The sequence below is a fragment of the Dromaius novaehollandiae genome, chromosome 3 (assembly GCF_036370855.1).
Source record: "Dromaius novaehollandiae isolate bDroNov1 chromosome 3, bDroNov1.hap1, whole genome shotgun sequence".
NCBI lineage: Eukaryota > Metazoa > Chordata > Aves > Casuariiformes > Dromaiidae > Dromaius > Dromaius novaehollandiae.
In genome coordinates, this window is record NC_088100.1 from 26,750,145 (window position 1) to 26,767,043 (window position 16,899).

The 16,899-nt window shown below is 42.2% G+C and overlaps 1 long non-coding RNA gene across 1 annotated transcript; it reads left to right on the plus strand.

Moving 5' to 3' along the window:
* Window positions 1–3,746: 3,746 nt before the first annotated feature.
* On the plus strand, window positions 3,747–11,298 carry LOC135327828 (uncharacterized). Its single transcript, XR_010388223.1, has 2 exons — window positions 3,747–4,384; window positions 6,206–11,298. It is a non-coding gene; the product is annotated as an uncharacterized LOC135327828 (long non-coding RNA).
* Window positions 11,299–16,899: the final 5,601 nt, after the last annotated feature.

Here is a 16,899-nt window from a genome sequence, read left to right on the forward strand (position 1 = left end):
TTCCTGTAGAAACTGGATATGGTGGTGAATTCTAGGGAAGATCAGAGGGAATTTCATGTTCTCAGTCTCACATTTCCCAGTGATATCCTTAGGTATTTTTCTGTACTCTGCAAACATACCCTAGTCAGTCAGTCAGCCAGTCAGAAATGAGGCAGCCTGAGGACACTGGGATAACTATGCCCAGTGAGGGGATAAAATGTACCTTTTCTGGGGCTAAGCTGGCAGCTGAAACAGGCTGTGCCCTGCAAGGGCTCTGCAGTATTTGCTGCAGAACGTGGGAGTTTTAGGGTTGTGTCAAGAACTTAAGAGAAGGAAGAGTGTCCCAGCCGATGCAGCTGGATGCTGCTGTAGAGATTTTGTCTCTATCCCTGTCCCTGCCACAAAACCTATGGGGGCAGGACTTCTCTTAAACTTCGCAAGAAAACAAACTTCTCACAGGTTGCGTATTCTTCATTTTTTTAGTTTCCTATTTTGAAATATTGGGTGCTAGCAATCACAACTGCACCTGAATCTTACCGGAACTTTCAAAATAATAACATAAAATATTACTCTTTTAATATAATAAGAGCTATATTGGAAAAAAGTTCAGTAAACAGAGCAGGGTGCTGTGGTCTGAATGACAGCACTAATAGAAATCCTGGCAAGATTCTCATTAAGAATTCCCTGCTGCTGTATACTGAATGAAGTAGGGATCTCTAGAAAAGAAGAGAATGCAACTGTATCACTAAAAGGTTTATCATAATATATACACAACAGGGTGCCACATTAAGCTTCTAGAGCAAACTTAATTTTGGCATTTCATGGCGTTAGAAGGACTGACTTTGCAATGTTAATTTTCGTGTAATGCAGGCCCATATTTGTGGTGAGGGTATGTGTGTCATTTCCTGGGTTTAAAAATGGAAGGTGAAAATGCAGACATACTATGTCTATCCTATGCATATTGCCACAGTCAGCAGCAAGTTAGACATTTTAGATTCACAGCACTTACCTCTGCCATGTGTGCTGTACTACAGTTATACAGAACCAGTAAAGCATGTTTATCACAATAAACTACATCACTGTATAAGTCAGCAGCAGTACTATGAAAATCAGACCTTTAATTAGTTGGTAGTCAGAGAGCTAATATGATCAGTTTTGAATAATCTAAAAGGATCTAATCTTCTTCATTAAGAAAATAAATGAGTAGATCCTTTCTGAGCTCATTTTGTTTTTCTGTTGACATATCAATAAAAGCAGCCAGAAGGATATGGACTTTATTCTGGAGGAAACTCATCTATTTGCTGCAACTCAGGCTGCTCTCCCATGATTGAGCTGTGTCGTGTTGCTTCACTATGCTAATAACCCAGGTCACTCATTCAGCATCCATGGTTTATGATTCAATATCAAGTGAAGAACTGGGACAGCTTGTCGACATTTTGTCCTAATGGTAATGTATTATTTTAAGGGGAGTCCAAAGGGCAGCCTTCTGGAATGTGAATAGATGACTACCTTTAGCTTTAACTAGTTTTAAGTTGTCTGCTTATTTTCCAGATGGCACCTGTTCTCCCTAAATGACTTTAATTCCTTGTTTGAATTGAAAGATCAAATTTGTCACAGACTTTGCCAGTTTCCTACCAATAGTGGTAGGTAGCAGTGTGAAACCAGGAAATGGATAACTGTGACAACGGAGGTTTTCTCTTCTGACTAATGAGTTGATTTATTTTAATCCTGTGCACTGTAAATTATTTCTAAAAGCTTCAAGTGGAAAATCCAAATGCAAACAGACGTTTAATACTTAAAGGGAGTGCAGTTTGCACAATAGTTTCAGGAGAAGGGTAGTTTCAGTAGTTAAACTAACAGGAAAATCAGTGACTTTCTTTTTAAAGTGCCTTTCTATGCTTGTGGGGAGAAACCCAGAGGAGGCAGCCTTCAAATTATGGTAGGGAGTTCACAGCGTGGCAGCGCCAGGGAGTTTCCTAGGACCTCACCAGCGCAGGGCCCTCCTGGCCCGAGAGCCGCCTCGGAGGCAGAGCGGCTCCTCGGGTTCCTCATACCCATGTCAACGAGCACGGAGGTGCCTTTTGGATGTGTTGTGGTCTCCTACTGCCTGAAACTGCTAATTCATTTCGCAGAGGAGGAAATGAGAAGTTGTCAAGTTGCTCAGTCACTACCAATTTGAAACATAGTTAAAATAATGGCTGGAAGAGTAAAAAGCTGAAAATACTGTTATCCATGTAATAGATTCCTCCCCCTCTCCGGTCTCCTCTCCTCTCCTCTCCTCTTGAGTTTAGGGTAAATTTCATTCAAACTTGAAAACTTGAGTTTGTTTGTAATATGGTTCTAAATTGGCCAAAGGATACCCTTAGACAACTTTTGTGTTAATCTTAAATTCTCTGCAAAAATGCACAGGAGAACATCCCTCTTCTCAGGTTATGATGAGGGTCACATACCATGTGCAAGTCTATAATGTGAAAGGTCCCTGTAATTTCTGTCCAGTCATGCTCTCTTGGCTTTGTTTCACATGAGCAAACTTGCTAGCAAACCAGCTATTTCATATTTGCACATTATACTGAGCATAAAACCCTGAGAGCCACGTGGCTCTGGGATAGTCTGGCATTGCACAACTCCCCTGTGCTATCAACCCAAGAAAGCTGACACTTGCTCACTAGGGTAATAGGTAACAGTTCTGAAGACACTGGAGAAGGCCTTCATTTTATTAAATTGCATGTCTTTCTAACACAATATAAGGACCGTTGTCATTTTTCTAGCTATTTAAACCTATCTTAAATCTTTATCTTAATACTCCAATTTTAACTGCCACAAAATGGCGGCTTTCTGCAACTCTCAGTGGACCCAGCAACTGAAATTGGATTTCTGTGGGTCTGTTCCTTGGGATTTAGAAGATGCTCCTTTGGCAGAGTGGGCCTCTGCCGCAGGCTAATCACCGCATTGCTGAACCCCTTCCTCATCCCTCCATAAACAGAAATCCTGGCCGCCGGGCCGGGGACTTCGGGGGAGCAGGTGCCTGCAGACACAATCAGGGGAAATTTGCCAAATGCTTGATCTTTCACAGGAAACTGCAGATTCGTTGAAGACAACATTTCATAGACGCATATCAGTTCTGACCAATGTTTCAAACCAGAGGGGTCTCCTGGGAAAGTGCCAGCTCACCTGGGGAACTGCTGGGATGGGGACACGGGCAGGACACAGCCTCGCTGTGCTGGCTGACTGTGGGCTGACACCTCAGGCTTTCCTGCTGCAGAGCTGGGGGGGTGGAAAGCGGGAGATCCCCAGCTTTGTGAGAAGGTTTTGCAGGTTTGTGCTTGGATCCAGAAGGGTCAGCCTGCAAGGCTAGCTGCTTCGGCTCGCGCTCTGCCCTTCAGTCCCATGGGAAGGACGCTGCTGTGCTCTGGGCACTGCCCAGGAGGAATCCCAAGTGATGGCTGATGGCTTCATTTAGCTTTTCAGAAACCTGGTGACTTTTGCAAAATAAATACTTCCAGAGTCTCCTCTCCTAGGACTTTTAGATTGCGTTCCATTGCAAAACAGCTGTTACTATTTGCAAACCATATGACTTGCACAGCCCAGTCACAGAAGCAGTCAAGCGGCCTCCACTTTCAGGAAGCAGAAAGCTGAAAGGGGTGGCTTAGGGGAGGGTGAGAAGTCAGCTGAGGTTACACATTATATTGTTATGCTGACATTAACCAAAATCGCTGCCAAAAGATGTAGCACTCCCTCCCTAACCTGCTCATTCCCACCCTGTCCCCTGTGTTTGCACAAGCCTGCGATAAATGACAGAGGAGCTGATGGGTGAAATCTGAGCCAGCAAGAACAAAACTGCAAGTAAAAGCCTGGCTCCGGTTCTTGGTCTGCTTTCAAATGTGGCCACACAGGCGCGTGGGCTCTCCCAAGGCAGCGCTGAGGGGCAGGAGCCAACTGCCTGTAGTGGCTGCAGAGGTCAGGAAGAAACACGCAGGGCTGCATCTTTTGCTGGCTGTGCTGCCTTCTGCTTCCTGAAAGTGTATGCAAAGCTTTAGCGCAAGGGGGAGGTTACATGAGACGGCCAAGCTTGTGGAAGCCTGTTACCCTGGGGACAACGATGTCCATTTCCACCAAAACCTTCTGACCCTTGGTGAAATCCTTCCAATTCTCACTCCCCCTTGCGCCAAGGACGCATGGTGCCCATACGAGCACCAAGCCTGGCACCACGGCCTGCCAAGGTGGAGGTGAGCGCTGGAGCAGCAAGCGCACCACCCCTGAGGAATAGCCGCGGTGGGGATTTCCTGGGCTGTCCCCGCGATTGCAGAAATGGGCATGTGGCAACCCAGGCTGAGTGTGAAAAGCGATGTGTAGGAGAAGCTGGAAGGTGCCCACAGCCCAGCTGTCCTAGGGTTTCATACATGAGGTAAGTGGTGAGAATTTATCGTACAACCATGTGTTTCAGCTCTCCTTTTCATGATGAAGTTGAATAAGGCAGATTTTTTGCGTTGAAAAACTCCAGGCTCGCAGAGACAGGCATGTGGAAACTCAGGCTGAGCTCAAAAAGGGACATGCAGGAGAGAGTTTCAAGGTCCTTTACAAGTTAATGGCCATTTTTTTCCATTTTCTGACATGTAACAACTAAATATTCTCTTCTTCTTAAAACTCATGTGTCTCATGTGACTTCTCTTCCATCCTCTCGCTTTCATCACTTTCTTTCTTCATGACTGGAAGAATATATGTTAATTCCTGGAAAACCTTGCAAAAACCAAAAAGGTAAGTGAACTAACAGAGGGAATGGCAGTTCATCTCTGTAGAATAAGTTAGCTTTCTGGTGCTTGCAGTTAAATAACACATGGTGGTTTTAAATGCTGGGAAAACCAGTGTTGGGGTGCCTTGCTCTAGTGCCTGCCCTCATATAGGGGTTTTGAGCAGAGGGAGAGGGCTCAGAAAAGAGGCATAGAATGGCCTGAGGTGTGGGAAACCTGCTGTATAGACGCTCAGTTTTTTTTAACCTATTAAAGGGATAAATGCAGTTTTCTGAATTTTAATTTTTCGAAGAAAAAAAGTCCTTAATTTGAGATTTGCTATCTTTTTCATTACCTTCTCTAATTTAATGAGCATTTGTGAATTTTAAGTAGGAAATATTGGGTGCAGCTTTATGAAATTTATTATGTGGGACCTTAATTATTCAAATCTGATGAACAGGCATAGAATCTAAAACAGACTGAGTGATTCACAATAAATAATTTCTTCATTGAATTTAGCATCTTTTTCTGTTGAAATAGACACAAATATATTTTTACTTTCTCACACGTCCCCAAAACTTTTTGATTTTTCAGATCCTATGGAAAGAAGGCTTAGGCAATCACACTGTCTATTCATCTGTCCTGCTCTAATAGCTTTTAAACCAACTGCCAAATTTTAACACCACATAATAGTGTGACACACATCTCAAAAGAATTATGGTAGGATTCATTTCACCTAAGTTTAGACCTGTACAGTATCAATGTCTTCATCTGAGATAGTCACCTTGGTTCTCCTCAGAGTTGGTGGAGACCAGCTGGCACTTTTAAACATGATTCAAGTGACCTAATTTAGACATCTATTCTGGGATGGGCTGAATCACAGACCAAGAGTGCCTGTTTCTCTCTATTGCTTAGTAGGGGTGATCAGCGGAGATGACAAATAGTGGAATAGTGGAATTTTCTACAAGACTTTTGAGGGCAGGATCTGGTTAAGAAAGGAAATCTAAAATACTATCTCCACTGAGGCAAAAGCTAAAGTAAGTGCTCAGCAGTAGCTGCTGTGTTTGGCCGCAGGCCAGTCGCACTGTAGGTCTCAGGCTGCCAGCCAGCATGTCCCCTGGTAGGGACCGGAGGGAGCACACGCTGCTTTTCACTCCATGAGCGCTTAGAGGAGGTGAGAGGAAGACAAGCCTACTGTTGAGGTGAGCAGGAAGTCATACAGAGTGTTAGGGTCAGAGGAGCTGCCAGAGCTACTGCACTGGGTGATTAAGAAAGACACTAATTCGTAACAAACAAGGATCCACTGGGCTCACTGCTGACAACATGAGTTGCTTATTCCCATGAACTGACCGCAACCCTGCATGCTGTGACTGCTCAGCTAAAAAAAGCCATAAAATAACCCATTCAGCCTTTAGAGCTACTCTGGTCAGCTTATGATGTGAATTTCCTTTTCCAACTTCATAATTTTCAAACAAGCATTTTTGTGTTTTTCCCCACAGGAACTCTCTTCTCTGCAAATGTCACTGTGAGCACGCTTGCTCCTTTTCCTCAAAATTTCTGAGAAATTCCTCAGCCTACTGAAGCCCTGACAATGGTTATGCAGTTGCTTTGCTGAGCCGCTGCCTGAGAAGCATGACTGAGCAGTGCCTGCAGGATGGGCAGCCACCGGCAGCAACATCTCGTGGGAGGGAACAATAAACAGGGGAGGGCCATAAATGTTCTCAGGAGCCTTGCTAATCCCTGTGATGTCAGTGAATGAAGAGAGTCACCATCACCTTAATAACCTTAACAACAATTTGTGCCTTGTCATGGTGACTTTGAGTATTTAATCAGGCCGGGCATTATTTGAGATCTCTGCCTTAGCCAAAACGTAATTGCTCCCACCAGCAAGTTCTCTTCTTAGGATCACTCATTAATGAATATTTATTTTGTGATTTACCTCCTGGAAATAATGCCATCCATGTTCACTTTTTTTTTATCAGTAAAGCATAACTCATTAATGCTGTTTTCAGAGTGCACAGCGGAGATACCGAGTGATGTGGTCACTCGCTGCAAGCCGTGGAGTGGGTCAGTGACTCACTGGAATGGCAGCTCTATGGTGGGCAGTTTTTGTTTAGATTTCATTGCAGGAAAACCAAAATAAGTAATACAGGCTGGGAGAAAAGCTTCAAAACAAATGAACCGGAACAATCACTCCCAAACCAGTGCTATTCAGAATTTGGTTGAGTCTTATGTTGCATGATAAACAGTGACCACTGGATCCTCTTGTCATGTTCAAAAATAAAGTGATAACCAGTAAATGCAGAAGTCTGTCAAAGAAAAGGGCTAAATTTTCAAGTGATAGAAGCCTAATTAGAACAGGGGAAGGAAGTTTAGCCTCCGCGTGATCTTCCTTCCCATGCAGTCTTTGTTTTAATAAAGTTAAACACCACCTAGTAACCCCAGCTCTTCTTCGCGCTGATGTGATTTGAAAGCGTTGTGCTGGGGGTGACAGGGGATCCTAACAACCGGCAGTGAATTGTCTTGGTAACAGGAAAACAATGACAGCCGGCAGCGAACTGAAATAGCATAGTAGAAACCACATTTTCCTCTTTTCTAGACCCATATGAATTTTAGTTAGATTGAGCAGGTCGTGCTACTGTATTCCTGCAAAAAGTCTGTGAGTAGTTTCCGTGCTTAGTTTCACAAGGAGCAGGGCACTTTATATTAGAAAAAGAGGAAGCTCTGAGAGGTCTGAACCTATTCAGGTAGGATTTCCCCTGATGGAGTACAGCTGTAGGAAACTAATATAGCAAAATGCAGTGCAAAACCGTATGGAAGGGGCAAGGGATGGGAATTTTATTTTAGAGAGCCCTAAGTGAGCTGATTCAACCCATCACACTCTCACACCCACATACTCACAAGCACCGACGTGTGTATTCAAGGTGTCTGGCCAGGAGCCCTTGTGTGTGATATGGAGGACAAGCAGTGCTGCTCTTGGGTCCGCACCACTTCTCTTGGCTTAATCCTGACTGGCAGTGCTGACCTGTTGCTTGAACAGGCCTCTTATACCCTGTAGGAGTGATATAGTTGCTGTTATGGTGTGATCTTTTTGCCTCATAATCTTGTTTACTTCACTCTCTATGAATCTCAGGAAAGGTTACTGCCTGTTGGCCATGGTTGCTCTTTTTGGGTGGTATCTTAGTCTGTCCTGGTGGGGCAGCAGAAAGCAGCGTTGGACAGGATGTGCCATAACCCTGCTGCCTTCCACCTGTCATCAGAGCACTGGCTGTCTGGCCATGAAGTGAGCACACAACTCATTTCTCTGCGGTCTCCAGTTTGACTGCTGTCAGTTGTATCCTTAGTTATGAGTATGGATTGCTCTTTTGCCCTTGCTTTATATTTTCATCTGATGCTCTCACATATTTTCATTCCTACCTCACTCATAGCTATCTAAATTTTTTCATCTTTGAAGAGTGAAGGAGGGCATCCAGCTGCCTTCCAGTGACTTTCTTAGAAAACTTGGATGATGCCAGTGGCTCCAGTGTTCAGCCGTCTGCTGTGGGCTGGGGTTAAGAAGGCTCAAAAGGGGTCTTGAAACACTGAACCACCTGTGTGCTTGTGTGTCTGTTCTGCACCAGCCTTGTGGCTTAATAACACCTCAAACTGTTATACTTCTTTATCAAACTTTGTGTCTTATTAAACCTTGTAGCTTAATAATTTAAACTGTTGCTGAAAAGTGTTTCAGATTGCTTCGCAATGGATAAAAGAGAGCATGTGGTATTCAGCAAGCAATAGGCACAACAACCTCAAAGCAAAACTTGAAGCCAAAAAATCTTCAAGTACAGAGAGAGATATGCAATATCTAGAGTGGAATTCGGCTCTAGATGGAGGCTCTTATATTAATGTGTCTGCCTGTGGGTGTATACAAATATGCTTGGTGTCTAGTTTTTCACTATGGCCAGAAGAGATTAGTAGCTCAATTCAGTTGCCTAAATGTTGGTGCCAGAAGTTCAAGACGTGTAGTTGGCACATACAACAAAGGGGAAACCCATGTCTTTTTGGAGCAGCTGGATGCCAGGCAGGACACCCCCGCCGTCAAAACACATTCATGTGTGAATCGTGTCTCTAGCCAGTACAGTCAGTAAAGCCTACAGAGCAGCACAGCTCATCCTACAGCAGAATCTCATGGGTGACTGAATAAATCAGTTATAGGCTCCTTGGACTGCATTGACTATAACTGGAGGTTAAATATCTAGTGCATATATAGATACCTAAATATAAGTGTCCTGACCTTCAGTTGCTCTCAGTGTGAAAAAAGGCAATGCTGATTGCATTCAGCATGCTTGTTTCGAAAGAACAGTGGGAGATATGAAAACGTTTAGGTTACCTAACAGATAGTGCCAGCAACTACTGAATTTTGTGACTTGCATGACTAATCTGGCCTTTTATAAGTGGTCTGTCCTTCCAAAGAGATATGATCACATGGGAATTCTTTGAGCACTCATTTCTCATATGAACGGATCCAACTTTTGATGGCATGACCCAAACTTGGATATCTTCCTACTCTGCTTCTGCTGGGTGAAACAGTCCCTTTTCTATGACTCCCAGCAAGAATTTCAGTTTAGGAGATACGCATATCTTTTGTTTCAAAGGGTGGTTTGGTAAAGAAGTATTTAAGCTGTGACCAACAGCTTGAGGTGTTATTTATTACTCACACAGCACCACAAGAGTGCTCTGCATTGAGTTTTAATACATGGCTTATGATCTCTGCTTTGAGTTACTTTCAACTTTTGCTAGGCTTCTTTTGGAATTGGAGTGCTTTGCTATTCCTCTGGCTTCAAGCTTCTGCCTCTCCTTCAGAAAAGCTGATCTGTTAGTTCTGACACTGTGACCAACGTGTCCTTTCGTCAGAACTTGTTTGACTCCAGCAATGAAGCAAAGAGACCCTGAAATGTCACTGACTGCTGCACGGGCTGCTTCAGTGCATTCGCTATTGTTCCAGTGAGTGTGAGCTAATGGAAAGCAGAACATGCTTATTACAGCAAGCCATAATTCACTGGCTGAACTCTCCCAGTGTATGCAGTGACCAGCATAACAGCTTCAGAACAGCAGCTGGGCCAGAAATCTGTTGGCTGCACCATTCTCCCAGCAACATGGGAAAGAACTATTTTTCCCATCTGCTGAACTTTTGTAATTTCAAAAACGTATCCATGTTGCACTGTGCTGAATGAGAAAAAAAATCATGCAGGTGTTGTCCTGGAACAACCAAGACACTGGTGCTTTGGACTCTGCTTTGGGAGGCAGGAAACAAGTCTGCTCACACTGCCTCTCCAAGGGTGGTAAATATTAAATTATTCGTACGAACTGGGACAGACCTGACAGAGGATATTGAGAAAAAGAAACTTTCAAATAGTTTGGGGTCATATCACATATCTGAAATGTCCAGATAAAGTTCCTGGTCTGAGCTAAAAAGATGAAAGACGTATGTCCTCTCCAGTCAGGGCTGAGTGTCTTTTTATTGACTTCTGTGGGGATGATGTTCTTTTGTTGTGACCAGAAATTCATCCTGGAGCTGAAAAGCCTTTTCCTAACGGAACTGTTACCAAACCTGGTGCATTGCTATGAACTTTGATTTTAATGAATATTAATTTTCCAGCCTATCCGTATTGAATTATACCTCCTGTTTTTTAGATCATTTCTCCAATCTATTGGGATCCTCCTGAGTTGTAGTGTTCTTCCCAAAAAGCCTCACAGGCAGTTCATGCTTATGAGGTGAGGGAAAGTAGACGGGCCACTGTTGAAATACCTATTTTAACTACTAACTATTTTGACTTTTTTCCTCTCTTGCTCCTCAGCCACCATCATTACTGCTGAAAGAGGTGCTTTATCATGTTACTTTAGGATTCACCCCTTCCTGTCCTCAGGTTTCTGCTAGCACATGGCTCTCCCTGAGGTCACTGCGGCCGCGTGGTGTCCCTGCTATGACTGCTCCTCCTGCCAGTATCATGGAAGATGGAATATGGGTCCCAGACAGGGGGGACAGCCTGCCTGCCTCTTAGTGCTCCAGGGCAACTGGACGTTAATTAATTAGCTGCAGGATGGCCCAACTATGTTTCCCAGGCAGCCCCGAAGGCAAAGTAGAGCCAGAGAGCTACCATCTCCGTTCTTCTGGTGCCCTCCAGTGTTGCATGTCAGTAACAACTCAGTGGAATAGATCTCTTCAGAAAAGATCCTGCACACATTGTGAAATAATATTTTATTGGAAATATTTGAAGATCAGACACTGAATTAAGTATCATAATCAAACAAAAAAATTACTGACTTCGCATTAAATGGTGCTTAGATCAAAATAATTTTATCTTGGATCAACTATTTTTTACTAGCATAAGCAGTGTATTATTCTATTAATGGCACAGAATTTAACCACCCAACTTCCTTTTACCTAGACTGAGAAAGACAGACATTCATTTTTAATTTAGGAAAACAACACTGTGTTCATGGTATCTGAGTAGCTATTCTGGAGTGCCTTATCAAAGATGTAACAAAATTACTCTTTGGCTCACAAATAATACTGTACATAAATAACACAAAATAAAATCAGTCTGTTCTATTTGGCTATTTCTGATGACTTTCAGCAATATTCTGATCCTATTGATCCTAACAGCTATTCTTATGTTGCCACATGGGGCTTATTCCTCTGGCATACAAGATGTCCTTAAAATGAAACAAAGCATGCGTTTCCATAGCCTTGGGTAGTATTTGTCTTGTGAGTATTTGACTAAAGAAATGTACCAATTTATATATTGGATTTAAGTTGGTATAACTGTCAGCATAGATCTATGCAAGACCTACAGCTAGATTAAGGATAACTTAGGGAAAACCAGCTTTCTCTAATTAAATATTTCACTTGTAACATGGAACTTTTTTTGAAGGGAAATGATGACATAATAAGCTCTGAAAGGTATCTGAAATACAGAAATGTAAAAATTATGTCAGTCCCTTAAGTAACAAGGCAAGTGCCATAAGAAATAAAAGATACAGCTAATATTTACTGCATACCATTTTTTTCATTTTAGTGATACTGGAAAATAATGCATTTGTCAAGAGTGGTTTACAATCTTTTTCTTTTATGCTATAGTTGAGCTGTACATTTTGCAGTTTTTACTACACAGATTCATGACTTGTCTCCTTTTGTATTTTGCTTCCTCAAAATTGTCCCTGAATTTTGATCTGATCTCCTTTAGCTCAAGGCAATAATATACATTATTCTTTCCACCCCAGATACTTGGGCTGTTTTTAAGACTATAACCAGAAGATGAAGCACCTGCCAGTTCAGAGACAGGTCCTGAACTGCTGTGATACCATGTGTTAGTTTCTATCTTTTCTTTACAGATAAGCCCTGCATAATCATTTTGCCATCTGCTGTCAATACAGGGTCATAGACAGCTTTGCTGTTAGAAAAGATCAGGGTGGATATTTAACATTTCTTGCCTGTCCCCCACCCCCCAGCTCCAGAAGGAAGTCATCTACCAGCAATTAATGCCAGTAGCCCATTATTTTGCCTTTCCTGGGTGAGGTGTGCTAGATGGACATGCTGAAGAGGAGGCAAGGCCGCAGGCGTCCCCCTGCAGCAGCTCCCCAGCCGCTGTGGGGAATGTGCGGCAATGCCCCATTGGCCCCGTGCCCCCACCAGCCAGCACTCGTGCGCTGGCAGCCTTGGCAGGAGACTAAGGAGAGCCTTGCTCTTCTTCCCTTTCTGCACAGTGAAACAGGTTGAAATCTCTCTCTTACTGCTATGATCTTGGTTACGTCTCCTTAGAAGCAAATGGTAGAAGGTTGGTTAGAACAGTTTCTATCTGTAGTCTACATGTCCATTCAAAGAAATCTCTTAATGCCAAGGAAAGGAACATTCTGTCTGTTTTGGAGCAATGGCATTATTCACAGGGAAAGGTAAATGTGAGACAATCCAAGATTCAAGTCCTCTGCCTGAAGATGGCTGGAAAAATGTTTTACTGATGTACCTCAACACTTCATGCTTGGTGGGCAGAAGTTCTGCACCTACTTTCCCTAAGTCGTTTGCTTTCTGGTTCACACCACTAACAATTTGAAATACAAGCTGCGGGAAACCTTTTTTCCTTAAGAACTGTTTTCTCCACCTTATTTACACCTGGTAAATTCTCAAACAGTCTTCAGGTGGTAACAACATTTGCTCCTGCTATCTTGGACCAGATTCAGACATCACTGCTTGAACAGGTTTCTCCTCCGATGGAAATAATACTTAGCATTTGAATAGTTTTCTGCAAGAACTTGGAATGGTTGAGGGGAAGAACAGTAATATTAATTTTGATAAAAGAATTGTTTATATAAGTTATTTACAGTAAGTTTTATTAATTATAAGTCATTTCATGCTTTTACACTTACCAGACCTTCTGTTGCAGATGAGTGAGGAGTGATGCACTCCACTCATAAGAGAAAAACAGCATGCAGTAAGATAGTGATTTAACAAAATTCAATCATAAATAAGACAGCGATTTAACAAGAGTTGATGGCAAAGTTCACTCAGTTATTTACTGCATGGAGGACAGGGTCAGATGAAAGTGTGCAAAGGAGACCCTCCTGTTGAGTCATGAGGTTCAGGATGGACCCCCTTGCCTTCCAAACTCCTTCAGAGAGGAGTCTGGGTGCAGCTGGATCCAATCTTACTCCCAGACTTGGTCAGCTTGGTCAATCCTTTATGTCTGAAGGATTATGTGCACAATCAGAGACGTAACTTGCAAAGTTTTGTGAAGTGTTGCAAAGTTTCAGCATGCTATTAGTCACTTACCAAGGATCTGTCTCACGTAAGGAATCTCTCAACCTCAAGGAGTAACCTTGAGAGACGTCCCTGCTCAAGAGGAGGTTTTGCAGTGCAGCCCGCTGACATGCAGGAGAGCTCAATGGGCTCTGGGCTGGCCCCTGTTTATGGGGGAAGATGACTGACTCGCAGTCGTATTTGCATACTAAATGGATTTTAGTTGGTTCATGCTCAACTAGTCCCTGACTATGTGCTGTTTATGGATAGGTCAGGTTGGGGCGGAGGGGTGGGGGGGGAGAAGAGCATATTGGGGTGGGGGAGGAGCACACCATCACACCTTCTCAGATAATGGCTTGAGTGCTATCAATAGGTTTTCACTTCCTTATAGAAATGATGCTAACAATGCAGGGGAGTTCTTTTCTTTTTCCCACCCAATTTTAAATGTAAATTAACAAGAATATATCAGTCAGAATGTATACATCAACAGATGATACTATAAAAAAATAAGCACATCTAAATCAAATAATTTTTCATGCCACATGCTTTTGGGTACAGACTTACTATCATGGCAGAGTTTAAACTAGCTGATAAATGCACTATTTTTAGTCTAATTAGGATGCTGGGATCATAAAACGTCAAAAGGAAAATATTTCCCTTGCAGCATTTTTTACAAAATGGTTGCAGCATTTTCTACAAAAAGGTATTTAATCAGCTGATACCCTCCAAAAGAAAAGGGTATATTTATACAATTAGATTTTGTATGTAATGAATATGTATGCAAAGGGATAGTGTTTAGGGAATTCTTAAGTCATTACTATTCACAGTTTAACCTTTTCTGTGATTTCCTTCAAAAGAATAGCAAGCAAAAATCTGGGGAATATGAGATTTAGTAAACATTACTTACGTATTTTCATCAGTGCTTAGTATGACATCCTTACAGAACAGCAGATTATGACCTTCTTTTGCTATGAAAGAAAATACTGTTTGAAATGACCAATTGATGCCGTTTCCTTTTTCTTGCTTGTTGTATCTATTTTCTGAGACTTGTAGGTCACACAGGATAGGATTCATCTCCCCTGCCTTTAGCCACTGATATATTATATGTCTAGTCTAGTCTAGCCATCTAGGTTCCTTCTGCCATCCATGGTGAGATGCAGCAGCACCTGAAGGTGATGTGAGTTTAAGTGAAGTGAATCATCTCCACGCACATTATCTCTACCTCAGTGCACACAGCTGCATGTACCTGCAATCGTGTTTGTCTAAAACGTTACCAGCAAGAGTTTGTGCGTTTTTGTATATATACGTATGTATGTGGCACTGAGCTAAGAACCTTTCTTAGACTATCTAATAGTTGTGTCTAGTATTTTAAAACTTTATCATCAGCCAAAATACAGACAATAGATCAACTTCTTTCTAAGAAAACTAATGCTTATTTGCACTCATAGTTACAGAGGTATCTTGTTTGCCACTAAATCTATATTATCTTGCCTCTGTTTGTAAAGCTTAACTACAAATAAGCCCATTGTACTCCATTTCTCTTCTAATGAATTACATTTAAATACAAATTCCTTGCATCATCAGTCTTCTAGACTTGCTTCTTTACAATGGAAAGTGACTTACTCATTCAGGCAATCCTTTTGGGAGCTCCCGATGCTGCAGTAGGCACTTCAGCTTTGCACTGTTGTTGCACAAGAAAATGGCATTGATATTATAGGAGGAAATAGGCTATTTGGCTACTATTTCACAGTCCTAAGTGAAATAGTGCCTTCACATGGTTAGCCGGGCTGACCAACAGGAGTTGCTAATGGCTGATCAGCTCAACGAAAGCTCCTCCTTGTGGAAAGAAGTATGGAGAGAGCTAGTCATGATCTCACAGAAGTTAGTGGCAAAACTTTCAGTGACTTTAATGGACCAGAAATGAACAAAGGTGAAGCTTTAATGCAGTTTTAAACTTTTCTTGAACACCCAAAAAGGATGAGTTGACCTTCATTATCCCAGTTTTCTAGAGGCACTAATTCAAGTTTAATATTATGCATATGCTAAATACCTTAACAAATTGAGATTGCAGTGCTTTTATCGACATCTTCCTTTGCTTAAAGATTTCAGTCAAGCAGAAAGAAAACTGAAGCTAGAAATGAAACAGATGATGGTTACTCTAGAGGATGTGGGAACTCCGTCTTCTAGAAGTCTTTTCAGAGTGGGATTCAATGTGAAATTAAGAGAACTACACTAGGTGTCTACATATATTTCCAGCCATTGATATTTGCCCACAGAAAACGTGTTGCAGTGCCATTTGAGACACCTCAGGTACCCAAGATTCCCAGGACTGGTGGACATATTAGCATATCAACAGGACAGCTGTGCACCTCTGGACTGGTGTGTAGGGACTAGACTGGATACCCTGCAGTGCTGGAAATGATACAAGATGCCTATGCTGGAAATGATACAAGATGCCTATGTCTAGGCAAATTAATCCTCCTTAAGGGCTTGACTTTGTTGTTCACAGACAGACACCTAGTGCTATTTGTGATTTTTGAGACATTTGCACAAGTTTGGCAGATATGATACAGAACCTATAGAGAACCCACATCCTTTTAGAGCAGCAGCTGGAGACCAGGTGAGATAGACTAAGGCATGTCAGCTGGCACTAGACAGGTATATCTGGATCATTAAGTCCTCACCTTCAGACTTGACACATAGGTGAGCACACTCACAGGCATGTAGTGCCTCTTCAGGTGCCCTAAGGAGGCCCTAGAAGTGCCTGGGTCCTGGTTTGTGGTCATCAGATTCCTGTGGCCATCTTGCAGACAGAACGCTCCTCATCACCTCTGCTTAGGCATCTGAATCAAGCCCTTGGTGTCAAACACAGGGAACACTTTTTGGCGCTTAAAAAATTCCCATCAGTGGCACAACTTAATCTGATTTCAGAATTTTGACTACATTTTTTCCCTGAAATTTAGATGCTTTTAATTCTAATAATGTTTCTCACAGAATCAAAATGAAAACAAAACTGCTAATCAGATATCTAATCTAACATCCTTTCTTATTAGTCAGGTTGATTATTAAAAATAACTGAGATACATTGTTAAAAAGAAAGCCATTGTCCTTGTGAAAAAATAAAAAGGATGGGATAAAAGCGTCTCCAGTGTCATACTGTACACATCCCTATGACGGTGGCTTGACAGCTAAAGTATAACAGATATTCCCAGTTAGCTGATATGAAAGCAAAAATCAGCATGAGACTCAGAAAACAAAAGATATTTGAACTGCAATCAGGAGTTAGCCATATGGACATAGAGTCTCCCAGTTTCAAACTGACTTTACACTAAGAATAATTTGTTTGCTCTGTATGTTAACAGTTTTATTTAAAGCATACAACAAAAGAAATACTAACATGCTCTTATTTCCTCTTAACAA